Source organism: Callorhinus ursinus, unplaced genomic scaffold, assembly GCF_003265705.2.
Source record: "Callorhinus ursinus isolate GAN/ISIS: 27379988/994484 unplaced genomic scaffold, GSC_fseal_2.0 scaffold12, whole genome shotgun sequence".
NCBI lineage: Eukaryota > Metazoa > Chordata > Mammalia > Carnivora > Otariidae > Callorhinus > Callorhinus ursinus.
The window spans coordinates 18,489,620-18,507,246 of NW_027397074.1; the positions used below are offsets into that span (position 1 = coordinate 18,489,620).

General features: G+C 39.0%; 1 protein-coding gene across 6 annotated transcripts in view; it reads left to right on the forward strand.

The window, feature by feature from the left end:
- Positions 1 to 17,627, forward strand: part of CDK14 (cyclin dependent kinase 14) — a 542,651-nt gene that overhangs the window by 109,301 nt on the left and 415,723 nt on the right. The gene's annotated exons all lie outside the window — the stretch shown is intronic.

A 17,627-nucleotide genomic window follows, 5' to 3' on the forward strand; every position in this document is an offset into this window, starting at 1 on the left:
CCCTTACTCTATCTGATCGTGTTGAGGTCCTCCTGCAGACTCTTAGAATTGGCAGGTTCTTCAGCAAGTGTATTGTCTACTTGGCTCATCACCATTGGTTCAGCCAGTGGGAGAGGGAGACTTTACTCAGTCTCCTGATATCCCCTGCAAATCCTCCTTCACTCCCCACTGCTGTTTTCAGTGAACGCTCAACCTGAAAACCTCATGTTATCTTCTGAGTTGGGCAGAGAGGAATAGGAGAGGGTATAAGCTTTTTGCCACATTAAGCCCGTTTCCTTTGGATGAGGTAAGCCTGGTTTCATCAATATAACATTCTCTTTCTCAGATTTCTTCGTGATACTATTTATCTTAAATCCAGATGGTTTTTCTTATAGTGAATCCTTTTTAGAAAGCCAGGTTAAGGCTCCCAGAGGTATCCATTTATCTGCCATCGACTGATTTGATGATTCTTGGATGGGATCAGTCAGTGGTTTATGTCCACACTATTCAGGAAACACAAACATATATGGGAAAGGAAGATTCAGCGTGCTAGTGCCTCATGCCTGAGTCATTCCATCTTCCCGTGAGCCTGTCCTTTTTAATGATTTTAATGCTTTCTGCCCACCCTAACTACTTTGCTGTTCAGCCTTAACTTTTGATATGAGGCTGATTCAGAATCAGGTCAGTCAAAGGCATATTAAGTTTAGGTGGTGGAAGTAGCAAGGGATGAAGGGAGGATGGATGAGGAAACCTTAGACCACAAAGCACTTACTTCACTCAGCTTTAAAAGTGCCTTCTTTTGCATCAGGAGAAGAGAGAATGAGAGGAGTGTTGCGGATAGGTCTGGCCTTTGCTTATTTCTCTTGAAATATAAATCCCAGGGAACATGTAAGGAAGACATCCCAGTGGTCAAGAGCTTGGGCTTTGTAGTCAGAGTCTTGGAATAAATCTCGTTCCCTCTGCTTACTCTCTGTGTCGTCTTGGACATGCTACTTAGTTCTTGTGTGCCTCAATTTAAACATCTGTAAACTCAGAATAATAATCCTACCTCATGGCGCCATTGTAGAGATTAAGAAATTACTTATAAAGCATTTTTCAAAGTAGCTGTTACATAATAAGAGCTCTGTAAGAACCATCATCATTATCATTGGTATCTAAAAATCCTTCATTTCCATCTCTCTTTTCTTTCAACTTGAATTTATCTTGCCCAAGTTTAATCCTTTTTCAGTTTGCTTGTTTATTGAGCATATATGACAAGTCTTAGCGTTATTGTGTTTGAGGGGATAAAAAGAAGATTTGAAAGAGTGTTCCGGTCTTCCATTTATCATGTGGTAGGCTTTGGAAGGGTATATGTTCTGTAAACTTCCTCCTCTGCCCCGCTAATAGAAGTTTGCCCCAGCGGCTTCTTCCTCAGCTAAATGAGATCTTGCTAAAGTACAAAGAGGACAGTGAAATGTTCCTGGAAGCACCGAGGCTTATTTTCAGGTGGCAGACGAGCAGCAGGATTATGTGTATCCCACTGCTCTGCTCTGTTCACCTTGACGATCTCCGTCCGGATTCACTATTGACTTTTCTCAGTCATAGGAAAGGTTGACAGAACCAGCCCTCATGAAATCAGCGAGGACTTTATTATTAATGGATTGCTGTCAAATTTATTATTGCTGAAATTTTAGCTCTTTACAATAGATGGACCAATTGTCAAACCTGCATTGAAAGAGACTTCCATTTTTTCCCCAAAGGTTCATTGTTCCCTGTGTTTCTCTTCATAAGCTCTGTGTGGTTAGTGACCCATATATGATTCTCTGAAAATTTTAAGAGCTTCAAAATCAACCCTATATTGAGGGATGCCCTGTATTTTTCTGAATTCTTTGGTCAGGTTTGTATCTCGATTTATTTTATTAGAATAAAAACATTAAACTTTTAAACTTTATAGCATCACTCTTGACATTAGTCACTAAATTATTTAAGCATTAATAATACATCTAAATTTTATTAAAAGGATAGTTACTGTAGGTGAGGAGATAGAAGTTGTGCTTATTTATATAACCATCTGTTTCAGAGTAAAAAGATAGTACACAATTTTATTTCTCCTTCAGGAAAGGAATTTAAAGATATTTATAATCTTTATTTTTAAATGCTGTTCATATGGTTACCAGGGGAAAGAAATTCAGGCCCTAATGGATCAGTCAGTACCTCCAGTAGTGTCTTTTTTCAGTTTCCATTTTTAATGTTATTATGCCTTCTGGATGCTTGATCTTACATGAGGGACAGAATAGTGAGCTACAGATATTTGAAAGGTATAAACATGAAGGAAGAACTAGCCTGGTTTAGTACAAAGAAGCTATGGGTGGTGCAATGAAATTCAGAAGAGAAACAAAACAATTCAGAAGGTATCTAAGACTATCGTTTGCACAGCCTTTGAGACAGATGACAGCTTCTCTGGTCCTTGTGATGTTAAAAAAACCAAAAACTGAAAAAAACCGCCTCAAACAGTACGCCTGTGTATACAGGTAGAAAGCACCCTGGACCATGTTCATGGTTTCAAACAGCCGTGAATCTGGAGTTCAGCCTGATCTGTTTATTGATTATAAGTACTTCTGGCATGGTAGACATTTTAAAATCGCTGTAGGTTATATTAGTCAGTCCTTCTTGCTAGGTTTATTTCACACCTCTGCATGGCGTGGGGTCCTTTGAAAACACTCTGGTTTCCCTTTCTCAGGTTAGGAATAAAAAGAATAACTATATTTAAACCTGTAAATTTTGTGAGAGAGGGGAAAAAGGTTCTTATTTGCAGGAACAGACTTTTTCTTTTCTAGGATAAGAGCTTTAAGGGAATAGTGTCTTGATGAAGAAACTAATTAGCCATGTTGTGAGCCACTTTGTGTAGCCTGAGTCTCTGTTTTGTCGAGAATGGGTATTCCAGTTCCTCACTGCAGCTGTGAGAATTTTGTACGTTGAATAGGCTTTTGCTTTGTGGAATCTCAACAAAGCTACTCTCTTACTTCCTGTGGGGATTCTCATTTCGTGTGCCCCATTTCTGAGCCCTCTGGCTATAAATGGGAGAGGGTAGGTAATAACAGATGTCAATTGTAATATTTCGTCTCCCAACACTATATATTCATTTGGCCATATGATATGAATGCTACACTCTTGACTCTTTTTTCCATGATGGAGTTTTAGCCAGTATATAATTATGGATGCCAAGTGAGAGAAAATTCACATATCTTCTTTCTCCTCTTGACCTTTTTGGGATATAGAGTGTGTTTTTAGTGGAAACAGTGACTGAAAGCCACCCAGACTTCCACAGAATTGCCATGTCCTTCTATTTGTAAATAGGGGTTCTTGTCCCTTATCCAATCTAGGATGGGACATATTCAGTTATGCCAGGTAGGCAAAGGGCTTTTTTTTTTTTTTCTCCTCTCCAGGGGAGGACTTGTTTTAGGATACATGATATACTTCACAAATGTAAGTTCCTTTTAAACTTTTGTTTCTAGGTCCTAAAGTGACTTCCTTCTATTTTTTTATTATTATTATTTTTTCCCAAAGCTACCAAATAAACTCTGGTAATTAAAGAGCAAAGCAAGATTTTGGGTCCAAATTTCCTTAGAATAATTTTGTGGTAATTTTTGTCATAGATCTGGTAGTCAATGGCAAAACAATGCTTCTGTATTAGAAGCACAGAAATCCACAAATTTCTACAAATGGTACAGATGTGGTTGTGACTCATGTATATTCTTTTTTCTCTGCTTTTCACTTACTCTGATCCCATTGCTTTAAAAAAATTCATAAATATCTTGGGTATACCTTGTTGGACAATTTTACTTCAGAATATTTAAAAATTATATTAAAAATTATATGAAATTGACATGACCTTTTGTGGGAAGTTTGAGTAAAAATGTTGCCCAAGGAGTATTGAAATGATTATCACTCATATAGTACTCAGAGTTTGAAACAAATTTTGCCTCTTAAACTCTTGACCTCTCGCACAATCTCAATCTCTTATTTGGCCATACCAGCAGAATCTATCATTATATGGTGTAGGGCACTGCACCTCAATTCTTAACGTGCACACAAATCCCCTGGGGATCGTGTTCAAATGCAGGTTCTGACTCAGTAGGACTTGAGGGGGGCATGGGGTGGCATTGAGATCCCAGGTGTTGCCAGCACCGCTGGTCCACAGCAGAAAGGGGTTAGAGAATATTCCGGATGAAATCCTTATTTCCAAAGATAGCTGCGTTCCAAAAATTCTATGTAGGCCACAACTAACAATAGGGCATTTTTATAATTTATGGTGTGTGTTCATCAAACGTTGTGTTAAATTTATCATTGTGATTTGGGTGAAATAAAGAACATAGAGGTCAGTGAGTAGAAGCATCTGTTTACGCGAACCTGTAAGCAAACTATCACGTATATCTAAAATCAATATTTATTTCAAGAGAGGGAGCATGGGCGTGCTCAAGCGGGGGGAGGGGCAGAGGGAGAGAGAGAGAGAAACACCCATTTCATGCTGATGCGGGATGCAGGGCTCGATCCCACGACCCTGAGATCATGACCGGAGCGGAAACCAAGAGTCAGCTGCTCAACCAACTGTGCCACCCAGGTCCCCCTCAAGAGTATAATTGTAACAGAAGGGAAAGGAACTGAGTAAAATTATTTTAGCAATGTATATTAGCGTTCAAGCTGCTGAGAAGACCACCAAAATATTTCATAATAAAACAATCATCAAGCCCCTTGGTGGTAGAGCACTGAAGCCCAGTGAGGGCTGTAACAAACCTATGGTCACTGAAGTGTCATAAAGGATTCGAGTGTCGTCAGGACTTCTCCATTCACCTGTGTCCAGTAGCCAGTGAGTGGATTCAGGGTTTAAATGAAATTAGGCCAGACCCCGAAGAAACCAGTCAGTAGAAAAATAAGCATTTTTAAATGAAACCCAGCAATAGACTTGGGATTCTGGTGAGCAGGAACAGCTGGGAAAGCCTTTCCATTGACTGGAAAAGATCTGGACTCAGAAGGTGCCGCATTGTTAGGTAGGGAGGACCAACTGTTTTCATGGCCTCTTTTGTTAAAGGGAAAGACTCATAATAAGGAAAACAATCCATCTTTGAGTAAATATTAACAGAACACCCATTTCATGCCATCTTTTGGGCTTTCCGGAATATTAAAGAAATGGAAGATCGTGATTTCTGTGTTCAAGGTGTTTCCAGTTGGGTCATAGGAATACAAGGAACACATGAGAAGCAGAGCAAAACAAAAACCTCCTCCCATCCCAGCAAAACAAACCGAACACATGCCAGCAAATTCCACAGCGGCTTATATGAAAGCATGCAAGACAGCATTTATTTAAGTGACAGATGATGAAGTACAATCTAAAAATGCCCTAGTGGTTTTGCGAGGGCATTTTTGGCTGTGACAGTGGCAGTGACATAAGGACACGACTGGCGTTTAGTCAACAGATCCGACGTTGCCACACGTCCTACAATGTGACCACTGCGCACGCAGCTCGCAGATGATTTGTCGGCCAGAAGGCGCAGGGTGCCGTCACAGTGCCGGGCTTTTGGAGCTAAGGTAGACTCACGGTGCCTGGAGAGGTCAGGAGGTGCTCATGGTGTGAACCTGTCTGCCTTCCTCCTAAACCTAAAATCCTAAGGGAAACGGGATGTAAAAGGAAGCACAAGGAAGTGAGGTTACGTGTCTGGCCTTATGTAGTTGATCTATTTAAAATCATTTACCGGCTGTCAGCTGCTGCCTCAGGTTCATAATAGGAGAGTCAAGCTGTAAAAGATCTTAGCTGTTTACCCCAGCTCTCTCATTTTACAGATGAGAACACCGAGATGCAGAGAGTGTAAGTGACTTGTTCTTAGTCACTTACGTGACGTATGCGGACAGGAGGCTTTGCCTGGATGTTAGCTAATGTTCTGAAGGTGATTGTAGCCAAGATCTTGGTTCCAGGGGCGCCTGGGTGGCTCAGTTGTTGGGCGTCTGCCTTCGGCTCTGGTCATGATCCCAGGGTCCTGGGTTCGAGCCCCGTGTCAGGCTCCCTGCTCGGCGGGAAGCCTGCTTCTCCCTCTCCCACTCCCCCTGCTTGTGTTCCCTCTCTCGCTGTGTCTCTGTCAAATAAATAAATAAAATCTTTTAAACAAACAAAGATCTTGGTTCCGGTAAAACATAGCTGTAAGTGAAAATACACCCATGCATATATCCCTTTTTGTACATAGAGATAACACATCCCATATCTTTGCTCCGTGTAACCATTCACACTGCCACCTTTGCACGCATGCACACGCACATGCACACACACGAGAAAAAGACCACAAAGAGAGGGAGCATACTTTTAGATCTTGCAAGCTGAGGTTAGGGATGAAGGTAGCTGTCATGGGTTATGATGCCGGAAGCATTAGGAATTCCTCCTACTCCACCCCCTCACCCCCACCCCGCACCCCCACCCCCACCAGAATACCTTGCCCACCTACGCACCCATACCTGAAATTCTTTTTAAAAGGAATGAAGCTTTTTATTCTATAATGCTTAAAGTTCAAATAATTCTGGGAGAGGTTACATTCTGATTTAAGTGTTCAAAAGCTTGTAGATGACTGATGATGGGTTTTTTTTTATTGGGAGCAGATTCTGAGAGGAGACACTGAGTAGGAGAAACCTATCAGACCCTCACAGGGTAATGGATGAGGGGGAAAACAAACATAAGAGTTGTTGCAGTATCAAGATTTTTGCCTAATTATATTAGCTAGCTTTGTATTGGACAGGTCATGGATCTTTCTTCCATGAATGTCAAAAGACCATGACTTAGCTTACTGCCTGACTCATGATGCATATTTGCTGTGGGTCATTGTAGAGTCCTTTAAGCCAGTTCTTTCCCTGGTGTCTGTCTTCATGAAGAGTGTGGGGTGAAGAAGTGGAGAAGATCGCACCATGAACTCAGTAAAATGTCAATCACCAGAAAATGGTTGATTCAAAGGGATAATTTTCACCTTGAATGGATTCACTTGAAATAAATGCCAACCTTAACTGAATTAAGTTGTGCTCTTTCAAATCCACTGCTGTGAGTTTGGTAGACAATTGTCTGGATTTTACATAGCTCCAAGCTAAAATCGTGGGTCAAACTGTGACTTTTGGAGCCTCCAACACTACTTGAATATCTAACAATTTTTACTGAGTTTTGAGTCCACCAGCTAACGTACAGACTCCTGTTAATGATGAGTGAACCAAATGAACACCCAAATATGTGGGTGCATCTCTAACCTTGTTTGAATTCTAGGTTCTATTGAATTTACTGGAAAAAAAAAACTCCAGAAGTTTATTTTGGTATTTGTGATGATTGCTTCTTTTTTATCTGCCTTCAAGTACCATGAGACATCCCTGCTTATATAAATTTTATCACTTTAGTTTCCAAACGACAGGCCCAAGGAACAAAAGTGCAGTCATAAAAAGACACAGCCTTATTCCTGTTAATATTGGAATGTCTATTATTTTCAGGCAGTACTGATAGCCCAGCTATTTCCTGTGATTGGCTTTGGGAAGAGGTACCAAAGGTGTTTTCTTCTGACCCTATCATTTGAGAAAACCACTCTAAATCTATGTGTAAAGCCCTTACTTTCTGTAAATTAGTCAAAAACCTTTGCTAGACCCTTCAAGTGGAGATTTGAAGGAGAAGGTGCTCTTGGCGGGGGCGGGGGGGGTTGCTATAAAATAAATAGAAAACACCGTCTTTGCCAACTGGAGGAGACAGTCAAGTTGTTGAGGTTAAAGTATCACAAAAAGAATATAGTCCCAGGTACACAAAATATTGGAGCAAACTAAGTGGTGAGTGGGATTTAATCAACAAAGGCTTCTGAGCAAAGATAATTTTTGAGAAAAGTCTTTTTTCAAATTGAAGAATAATTGGCATGTAATATTGTATTAGTTTCAGGTGTATGATAGAGTGATTTGATATTTATATATACTACAGAATGGTCACCATAATAGTCTAGTTACCATCTGTCACCATACAAAGTTGATACAATATTAGTGACTATATTCCCTATGCTGAACATCTCCATGTCTTATTTATTTTATAACTGAAAGATTGTACCTTTTAGTTCCCTTTACCTATTTCATCCATCCCCCCAACACCTTCCCTCTGGCAACTGTCAGTTTGTTTTTTGTATCTATGAATCTGTTTCTGTTTCATTTGTTTGTTTTGTTTTTTAGATTCCACATATAAGTGAAAACATACAGTGTTTGTCTTTGTCTGTCTGAATTTCACTTAGCATCATATCCTCTAGGTCCACTCATGTTGCAAATGGCAAGATTTCATTCTTTTTTTTTTTAAGATTTTATTTATTTATTTGACAGAGAGAGACACAGCGAGAGAGGGAACACAAGCAGGGGGGGTGGGGGAGGGAGAAGCAGGCTTCCCGCTGAGCAGGGAGCCTGATGTGGGGTTCGATCCCAGGACCCTGGGATCATGACCTGAGCCGAAGGCAGACGCTTAACGACTGAGCCACCCAGGTGCCCCAAGATTTCATTCTTTTATATGGCTGAGTAATATTCCATAATATTTATATGCACTATATCTATAAAACACCTTTTTTATTCACTCATCTGTTGATGGGCATTTAGGTTGCTTCCCTCTCTTGGCTAAATAATGCTTTGATGTAATGGTGTGCAGATGTCTTTTCGGATCAGTGTTTTTGTTTTCTTTGGATTAATACCTAGAAGTGGAATTGCTGGATCATATGGTATTTCTATTTTTAATTTTTTAAGGTACCTCCAAACTGTTTTCCATGGTGGCTTCATAAATTTACGTTTCCACCTACAGTGCATGAGAATTCCCTTTTCTACACATCCTCACCAACACTTGTTATTTCTTGTCTTTTTACTATACTAGCCTTTCTGATGGGGGGAGGTGATATCTCATTGTGATTTTGATTTGCATTTTCATGTACCTGTGGACCATTTCTATGTCTTCTTTAGAAAAGTGTTTATTCAGGTCTTCTACCCATGTTTTATTCAGATTTTTTTTTATTGAGTTGTATGAATTCTATAGAGATATATTTTGGATTGAACCTCTTATTGGATATATCACTTGCAAATATCTTCTCCCATTTAGTAGGTTGCCTTTTTGTTTGTTGATGGTTTCCTTCAATGGGCAAAGGCTTTTTAGTTTGATATACTCCCATTTGTTTCCACTTTTGTTCTCGCCTGTTGAAACAGATCTGTTGCATTAACAAAACAAAGGATAAAAATCATATGATCATCTCAGCGGCTGCAGGAAAAGCATTTGACAAAATTCCACACCCACTTAAGATAAAAACTCTCAACAAAGTGGGCATAGAATGTACCTCAGCATAATAAAAGCTATACATGACAGACCCACAGCTAACATCATACTCAGTGGTGAAAAGCTGAAAGATTTTCCTTTAAGATCAGAAACAAGACAAGGATGCCCACTCTTGCCACTTTTATTTAACATAGTATTGGAAGTCCTGGCTATAGCAGTTATGCAAGAAAAAGAAATAAAACACATCCAAATTGGAAAGGAAGAAGTAAAACTGTCACTATTTGCAGATGACCTGATACTACTTATTGAAAATCCTAAACCTTCCACCAAAAATCTATTAAAACTAAAAAATGAATTTATTAAATTTGCAGGATACAAAATCAACACACAGAAATGTGTTTCTATACACTAATAACTATCGGAAAGAGTATTTAAGAAAACAGTTTCATTTATATTTGCATCAAAAAAGAATAAAACAGCTAGGAATAAATTTAACCAAGGAGGTGAAAGACCTATACTCTAAAAACAAGACATTAATGAAGGAAACTGAAGATGACACAAATAAAGAAAACAAGCACAAATATGATTATTGCAAATTATATTACTGTACTTACACTCATCCTATTTAAAACACCAACGTTGTGGGTTTAATTAAGTTTATTATTATTTCTGTGTGTCTTTGTATACCTTCCTAGGGTTATAGATCTACTTATTTAAATTATTTGCAGGGGTTTCAGTAATACTTTTTGAATCTTCTTGGGGTCGTGTAATCTTTACAGATCCACAAACCAGTGTCTTCTCAGAACAGCTGGGCTTACAGGATCTGAGTTGTTGACTGTTGGGGTCTTGGTTGCTTTTTCCACAGTGATTCAGATCTGCGTCACTGGTAAGCAGTCAGTTGGGTTTTTTTTTAAGGGTTAAATTTCACTTAGTTATTAAAATTTAACTCATTTCCAAAAAAAGCCTCCCGCCTTGGTTTCATAGAAGTTTTCTTTGCGATCTGGTTTCTCTCCACTGGGCATGTTCTTTGTAAAACATTGCTCAGGCAACATGGCATACTCTTCAGTCTGTTACTGTGTTATATTGACCTGCCCTGGTATTAGAGCGTGTTCTTGTGGCTGCCCTTCCTACCCTTGTGCTGCGTAGGCTCTCTTAAGGCCCTTACCAGCCAGCATTCCTGCTTTGGGTACAGTTCCTACTTTTTCTAGCACTAGTTGCCTTCCTCCTTATTTAATGCAGTTCCATGGATTAAAACCAACCATATCCTATTATGTTCATGCTTTTTTTATTTTGTAACTGCCTTTTGCCCTTTATATTAACTTTTCTCTTTTAAAATCATAATGGTCTTTCCCTAATTCAACTTGTTCCATTTAACTGTAATTTTATTTTCCTTGCGATACCTAAATACATAATTACAGTTTGGCTATTAGGAATCCCTATAGGCAGACTCCTTTGTCCCTTCTAGCATTGCCCCCTGACATTTTTTTAAAAGAGCCTAGTTTTCTGGTAACAGCTGGATATTTCACAGCTGTTTTGTGTTTTCTGCCTCGTGAACTGGAATCAGATTACCTTTCAAGGATTCCTCTTTTTTCATAGTGGAGAATTGGAACATAGACCAAAATCTGGACTCTAGAGGTACACATGAAAGTTAGTAATGCATCTAAGAGCTACTGTTTGGTGGTTGGAAAAGTCTGCCTTTTTGAGGTTATGGGTTCCCATTGATTTTTCCCAGTTTGACATATCATGCTTCTGTCCTTTAGTTTTGTTATAGTATCAGATTTTATGTGTCTTCAAGACTTTCTACTGCACTGAGCATAAGCATTTTGTTGTGGGAAGAAAGAGATTCTATTTGGGTAGGGGGAATGTTTATTTAATAGTTTGCTAGCAGGCTGATAGAAGGAATCAGATGAAGACTTGGGCACTGGGGAGTAGCGCCAGTGGATAACCTGACTTCTAGAACCCTCTTTCATTGCTAGGACTCCAGTGTGCTTACTCTTCTCTTCGTGTGCCCTGGGTTCTTCAATAAATTTATTCTTCGGGCTGCCAGAAATTGGAGCTTTCTTGGGAGAATGAGTACTATTCTTCCTTCATCTGGCCCATATCTTTCTCTGGACCCAACCCCTCCGTCTTTTTGGGGTCTGCAGGGTGAGTTGCCTGACAAGCTCATGAGGTCAACAAGGCTGGCTCCCTGTATCTTTATGAAGGGCCTGGATGCTTCTTTCTGTTCTGCTTGTGGTTAACAGAGTTGGCTAGATCATGTTTAAGTTGTTTGTCCCAAATATTGGAAACTTGAAACTTTTCCAGAACAGTCATTCTGTCCTGTGTGGAAAATTCAAGTATAGATTACTTTCCTGGATGAAGGTACATGCACAAAGCAGGTGCTGACAAAAGTATTATTCACATAAACCCCAGGCAATGTGGGGACCAGCATTAATTGTGTATAACCTTAACTATGTAGAGAACTTGTTCGTGGGCTTTATAATGCTGATGGAGAAAGCTCTCAATATATGGTCATTTATTGATAATGGTCCTAAGATTCATCACTGACTTTTTCCTGGATCAGATACAGTAGTATATCAAATTCAGAAAGTGGTGCCTGCAACATGTTCCTAAGAACATTTTGCTCAAATGTCCAAGTACTTCAAGCAATTCCAGTAAAGTGAACGTATTAGTTTTCTATTGCTGTGTAACTTATTACCACAAACTTACTAGCTTCTTAGCTCCGCTTCTGTAGCAGTTCAGGCACAGCACAGCTGGTTCCTCTGCCCTTAGGCTCACTCGAAATCAAGATGTTGGACATGGTTGTGGTTCTTACCTGGGGCTCAGGATCCTCTTGAGCAACTCACTGGTTGTTGGCAGAAATAATTTTCTTGTGGTTGCAAAAGGACCAGCGTCCCCATTTTCCTGCTAGCTGTCACCCAGTAAGCACTCTCAGCTCGCCCAGTGCTGTGCCATGTGGCCCCCATTTTAGTTCACAGCATGACATGTTTGCTTTCTTCCAGGCTACCCAGATCACATCTCTCCTTTTTTCCTGCAACTAGCTGAAGGAAACGCTCTGCTTTTAAAGAGCTCGCCTTGGTTGGGTCAGGCCTACTCAGGATAATCACCCGTTTGCCACGTCACAGAATATAATCATGGGAGTGATACCTCATCGTATTCACACTCAAAGGGGAGGGGATTATTCAAAGGGGAGAAATTTGCGTTGGGGTATAGTCTTGAGCATCCCTGCCTTCCAAAGGCGAGGAACATGAGGTGTCATTTTAGAATTCTGCCTATCACAAGGAGCTTGTCGTTTAAAAAAAAAAAAAGACAACCACAAAAAACTTTTGTTGCTAGTATTTTATGCACAGATATGTATGTTTATTATTTTTTGTGTCAAGACTGCTGTCTTTTTTTTTTTAAGATTTTATTTATTTATTTGACAGAGGGAGACACAGCAAGAAAGGGAACACAAGCAGGAGGAGTGGGGGAGGGAGAAGCAGGCTCCCCGCGGAGCAGGGAGCCTGATGCGGGGCTCGATCCCAGGACCCTGGGATCATGACCTGAGCCGAAGGCAGAGGCTTAACGACTGAGCCACCCAGGTGCCCCAAGACCACTGTCTTTTGGACAATGGGCTTTTGGATAAGAAATGTTTCAGAGCTTCAGTCCTTTTAGCAACAGCAAGAAGACTGCTTATTTGAACGAACTTTCTCACATCTGATACATTAATTTGACAGAATCTTAATGAGCTTTCTGGTGGGCCAGGCACTGAGCGAGGCTCGGGAGGAAAAGGGTGCAGTAATGTGGACAACCTTGTTGCCTGCATGGAACTGGGTAAGAAGATTCTGAGTCTCAAACGTGCTCTCCTGCCGGTAGATACATTTTAAAAAATGATCATATGAAGTAGGAGCTAACTAGCAAGAAATATGTTGTGAATGTAGCAAAGAAAATCACAGCCATAGGCATGTCTCCATATAAGTATGCTATTTCCAAGAAGTTTGTTTTATGTTAATGATAGCTTTCTGCATGTATTTTGTTGTTTGTTAGTAGAGGGCAAAATGATAAATGTGAAGTGCTTAAGAATGTTTGTGGGAAATATTTAAAGTTTAGGAAATTTTGTTGAAATACCCTTTCCCTTCAAAATTAGGAAAAGGCTGCCACTCTTCTGCTTTAATGGTAGAACACTTTAGAGAAGCTGGTTTTCCACAGTGCATAGTTCACACTGATTTTTCAATTATCAGTGTGCTATAGTCAGGTCTGCGAAATGAGAGGCGACCTGACTGAACATATAAATGTAGGGCCCTTAATATAAAGCATGAGGAAAGACATAAGCAGTACATTCCGTAAGAATATCTCTTGTTTAAATTGTATAGATTTAGAGGATTTATCCAAATATCCAGTTAGAGTACAGCTGTCTCCAAAACTTAACAGATAACCTTGCGAGTCTTAGTTTTGCCAGAGCTGTTAGCACAAAGAACGGCAAATGAAAGGTTTATATGGATTTAGGTGATTTTGTGAACTCATTAAGAATTAAGTTCATTCTTTCCGCTTCGATGGTGCCCTTACAGTTCTTTTTTCCTCTGCGGACATGTTGCAGTGACGTTTGTCATTTAGACCTTGCTGATATTTTTTGCTGTAGCTCTGCTGATATACATGTGTTACAAATTTATATGGCATAGTTAAATTTCCCCCACGTATCTAGAAAAAGTTTTTCACACATATTTCCTGTAAATATAGAGAAAAACCAATATTCTATCTGATAAAATATATTTTACTAAGATGGTTTAAAGACCTTGGATAAGAAATAGAATATAGGGTTAAATGGAATGTAAGGTTAGCTTCATATTCTCCTTTGCAAAACTAAGAGGTGTTTCTGTGGCGCTTTGCTTCCTGGTGCTATTTGCAAGGATAGAGTTGTAGTCCAGATATGATTACCATTTTCCCATTATCCATGTATCAATTCAGTCCACATATGCATCTTTTTATATTATCATTTTTATATACATTTATTAGCTCATTTGATTTATATATGTGTATGTAAATCTTCTTTTAAATTAAGAAACTAGTAATATTTTATGGCTGAAACACAGAGATTAGCTTCTTCCCAAAAGTGTCAGAGTAAATTGAAAAGACCCATGAATTGGTTTCTTCCTTTTTTTTTTTTCTTTTTTCTTTAGGTTTTACTTCTCTCAGCCATGTTTTTTGTAGTCCCTGTGTATAGATCTTGCACATATATTTGGTCAGAATTATCACTAAATATTTAACATTGTTCAAAGCTGTTGTGAATTGTTTTTTATTTCATTTATTCATTTTTTATAAATTGTTTTTTAAATTTAAATTTCTAATTGTTTGTTGCTAGTATCTAGAAATAGAAATGCTTTTGTATATTGATCTTCTGTCTTGCACCCTTGATAACTTATTTATTAATTCTAGTGGTTTTTTTTTCTGTAGATTTCACTGGATTTTCTACATGGATGATAATATCTTCTGTGAATAAAATTGGCTTTACTTCTTCCTTTCAAGTGTAGATGCTTATTATTTCTTTTCTCCTGCCTTGTGGCATTGTCTAGAATGTATAATACAATGTTAAATCAGATTAGAGTGGACATCTCGATTTGTTCTTGCTCGTAGGAGAAGATTTTCAGTTTCTCATCATTAACTTTTATGTCACTCTACTTTTTTTGTAGATGCCTTTTAATCAGCTTGAGGAAGTTTTCTTCTATTTTTCTAAACTTTTTATTTTAATTTCAGTTAGTTAACGTACAGTGTTATGTTAGTTCAAGTGTACAGTATAGTAATTCAGCACTTCTTTACATCACCCTGTGCTCATCACCACAAGTGCCCTCCTTACTTCCCGTCACCTATTTCACCCATCCCCCCACCCACCTCCCCTCTGGTAACCATCAGTTTGTTCTCTATAGTTAAGAGTCTGTTTCTTGATTTGTCTCTCTTATTTTTTTCATTGCTTGTTTATTTCTTAAATTCCACATATGAGTGAAATCATACAATATTTATCTTTCTCTGACTTATTTCATTTAGTATTATACTTTCTAGCTCTGTCCATGTTGTTGAACATGACAAGATTTCATTCTTTTTTATGGCTGAGTAATGTCCCATTGTATATATGTACCACATCTTCTTTATCCATTCATCTGGTGATGGACATTTAGGCTGCTTCCATATCTTGGCTATTGTAAATAGTGCTGCTATAAACACAGGGGCCCATGTATCCCTTTGAATTAGTGTTTTTGTATTCTTTGGGTAAATACCCAGCAGTGTGATTGCTGGATCATAAGGTATTTCTATTTTTAACTTTTTAAAAAAAATATTTCATTTATTATTTATTTGAGAGAGTGAGAATGGAGAGAGAGAGAGCACATGAGAGGGGGGAGGGTCAGAGGGAGAAGCAGACTCCCTGCCGAGCAGGGAGCCCGATGCGGGACTCGATCCCGGACTCCAGGATCATGACCTGAGCCAAAGGCAGTTGCTTAACCAACTGAGCCACCCAGGCGCCCTATTTTTAACTTTTTGAGGAACCTCATGCTGTTTTCCACAGTGGTTTCACCAGTCTGCATTCCCACCAACAGTGCACAAGAGTTCCTTCTTCTCCATATCCTTGCCAACACCTGTTGTTTCTTGTGTTGTTAATTTTAGCCATTCTGTGTTTCTATTTTTAATTGGTTGAGTTTTTATCATAAATGGGTACTGGATTTTGTCAGATGCTTTTTCTGAGTCTATTGAGATGATCATATGATAAAAATATCTATATATTAGTTATTTATTGCTGCATAACAAATTATCCCAAATCTTAACATCTTGAAAGAGCAAACATGGTTTATCTAACATTTTCTGTGGGTCTAGAATTCAGGTACTCCTTAGCTGGGTGCCTCTGGCTCAGGTTCTCTCTGAAGTTTTGATCAAGGAGTAGGCCAGAGCTGTGGTTGTACTTGAAAGCACAGATCATGTTGGTGGTTTCAGGCCCCAGTCTTTCTGCACATGTGCCTCTTGACAGGGCTGCCTCATGGCATAGCAGCTGGCCTTCCTTAGGGCTAAGTGATCTAAGAGAGAGGGAAAGAGTGCCTATACAGAAGCCCAGTCTTTTTATTATTATTTCTCTGAAGTGATATTCCATGATTTCTGTCATATCCTATTTATTGGATACAAGTCCAAAAGTAGCCCACATTCAAGGACTAAATGAGAGTGTGAATACCTGGAACTGGCCATCACTGGGAACCATTTTAGAGACTGCCTACCATTCTTTATTAAAATGGTACACTACACATTGTGTGTGTGTGTGTGTGTGTGTGTGTGTGTGTGTGTTTAGAGAGAGAGAGAGAGTGCTCGTGAATGGGAGTTGGGGGAGGGGCAAAGGGAGAGGGAGAGAGAGAGAATCTCAAGCAGGCTCCACACCCAGCGTGGAGCCCAATGTGGGGCTTGATCTCACAACCCTGAAATATGACCTGAGGTGAAATCAAGAGTCAGACGCTTAACCAACTGAGCCACCCAGGTGCCCCTAAAATGGTAACCTACACATTTTTGAATGTTAAGCCCACCTCACCTTCCTGGGATTAATTCTACTTTTTCATGATTTATTATCCTTTTTACATACTATTGGATTAAATTTATTAAAAGTGTGCCAATGATTTCTACATCTGTATTCATAGAGAGCAATCAGTCTGTAATTTTCTTATAATATTTTTGTCTGGTTATAGGGTTGAAATGATGCTGGTTTCATATAATAAGTTGGAAAGTATTCTTGCCTCTTTAATTTTTTTTTTTTTTGAAGAGTTTCTGTGGAATTGGGTGTTATTCCTTCCTTAAATGTATGGTTTACTTTGCCAGTAGTGTTGCCTAACCCTCGCTTTTTCTTTGTTGAAAGGTTTTTGGCTACAAATTTAATTTCTTTAATAGACACAGACTTATTTAGTTTATCTGTTTCTTCTGGAGTGAGCTTTGGTAGTTTATGTCCTTCAAGGAATTTGTTTCTTATAAGTTGCTGAATTTATTGCATAAAGTTGTTCGTAATTATCCGTAGGTCCCTAGTGATATCACGCCTCTCCAATTTCTGATATTGGCAGTATTTGTTTTTTACATTTTGTCCTTATCAGTCTGGCTAGAGGTTTATTTATTTATTTTTTAAAAAAATCTCTGAAAATGAACCAACCAGCTTTTGGTTTCATTGATTTTCTTTATTGCTTTCTATTTTCTATTTCATGTATTTACATTCTTTTTGTTTGTTTTTAAAGATTTTATTTTATTTATTTGAGAGAGAGTGAGAAAGAAAGCACAAGAGGAGGTAGGGTCAGAGGGAGGAACAGACTCCCCACTGAGCAGGGAGCCTGATGCAGGACTCTATCCTGGGACTCCGGGATCATGACCTGAGCTGAAGGCAGTC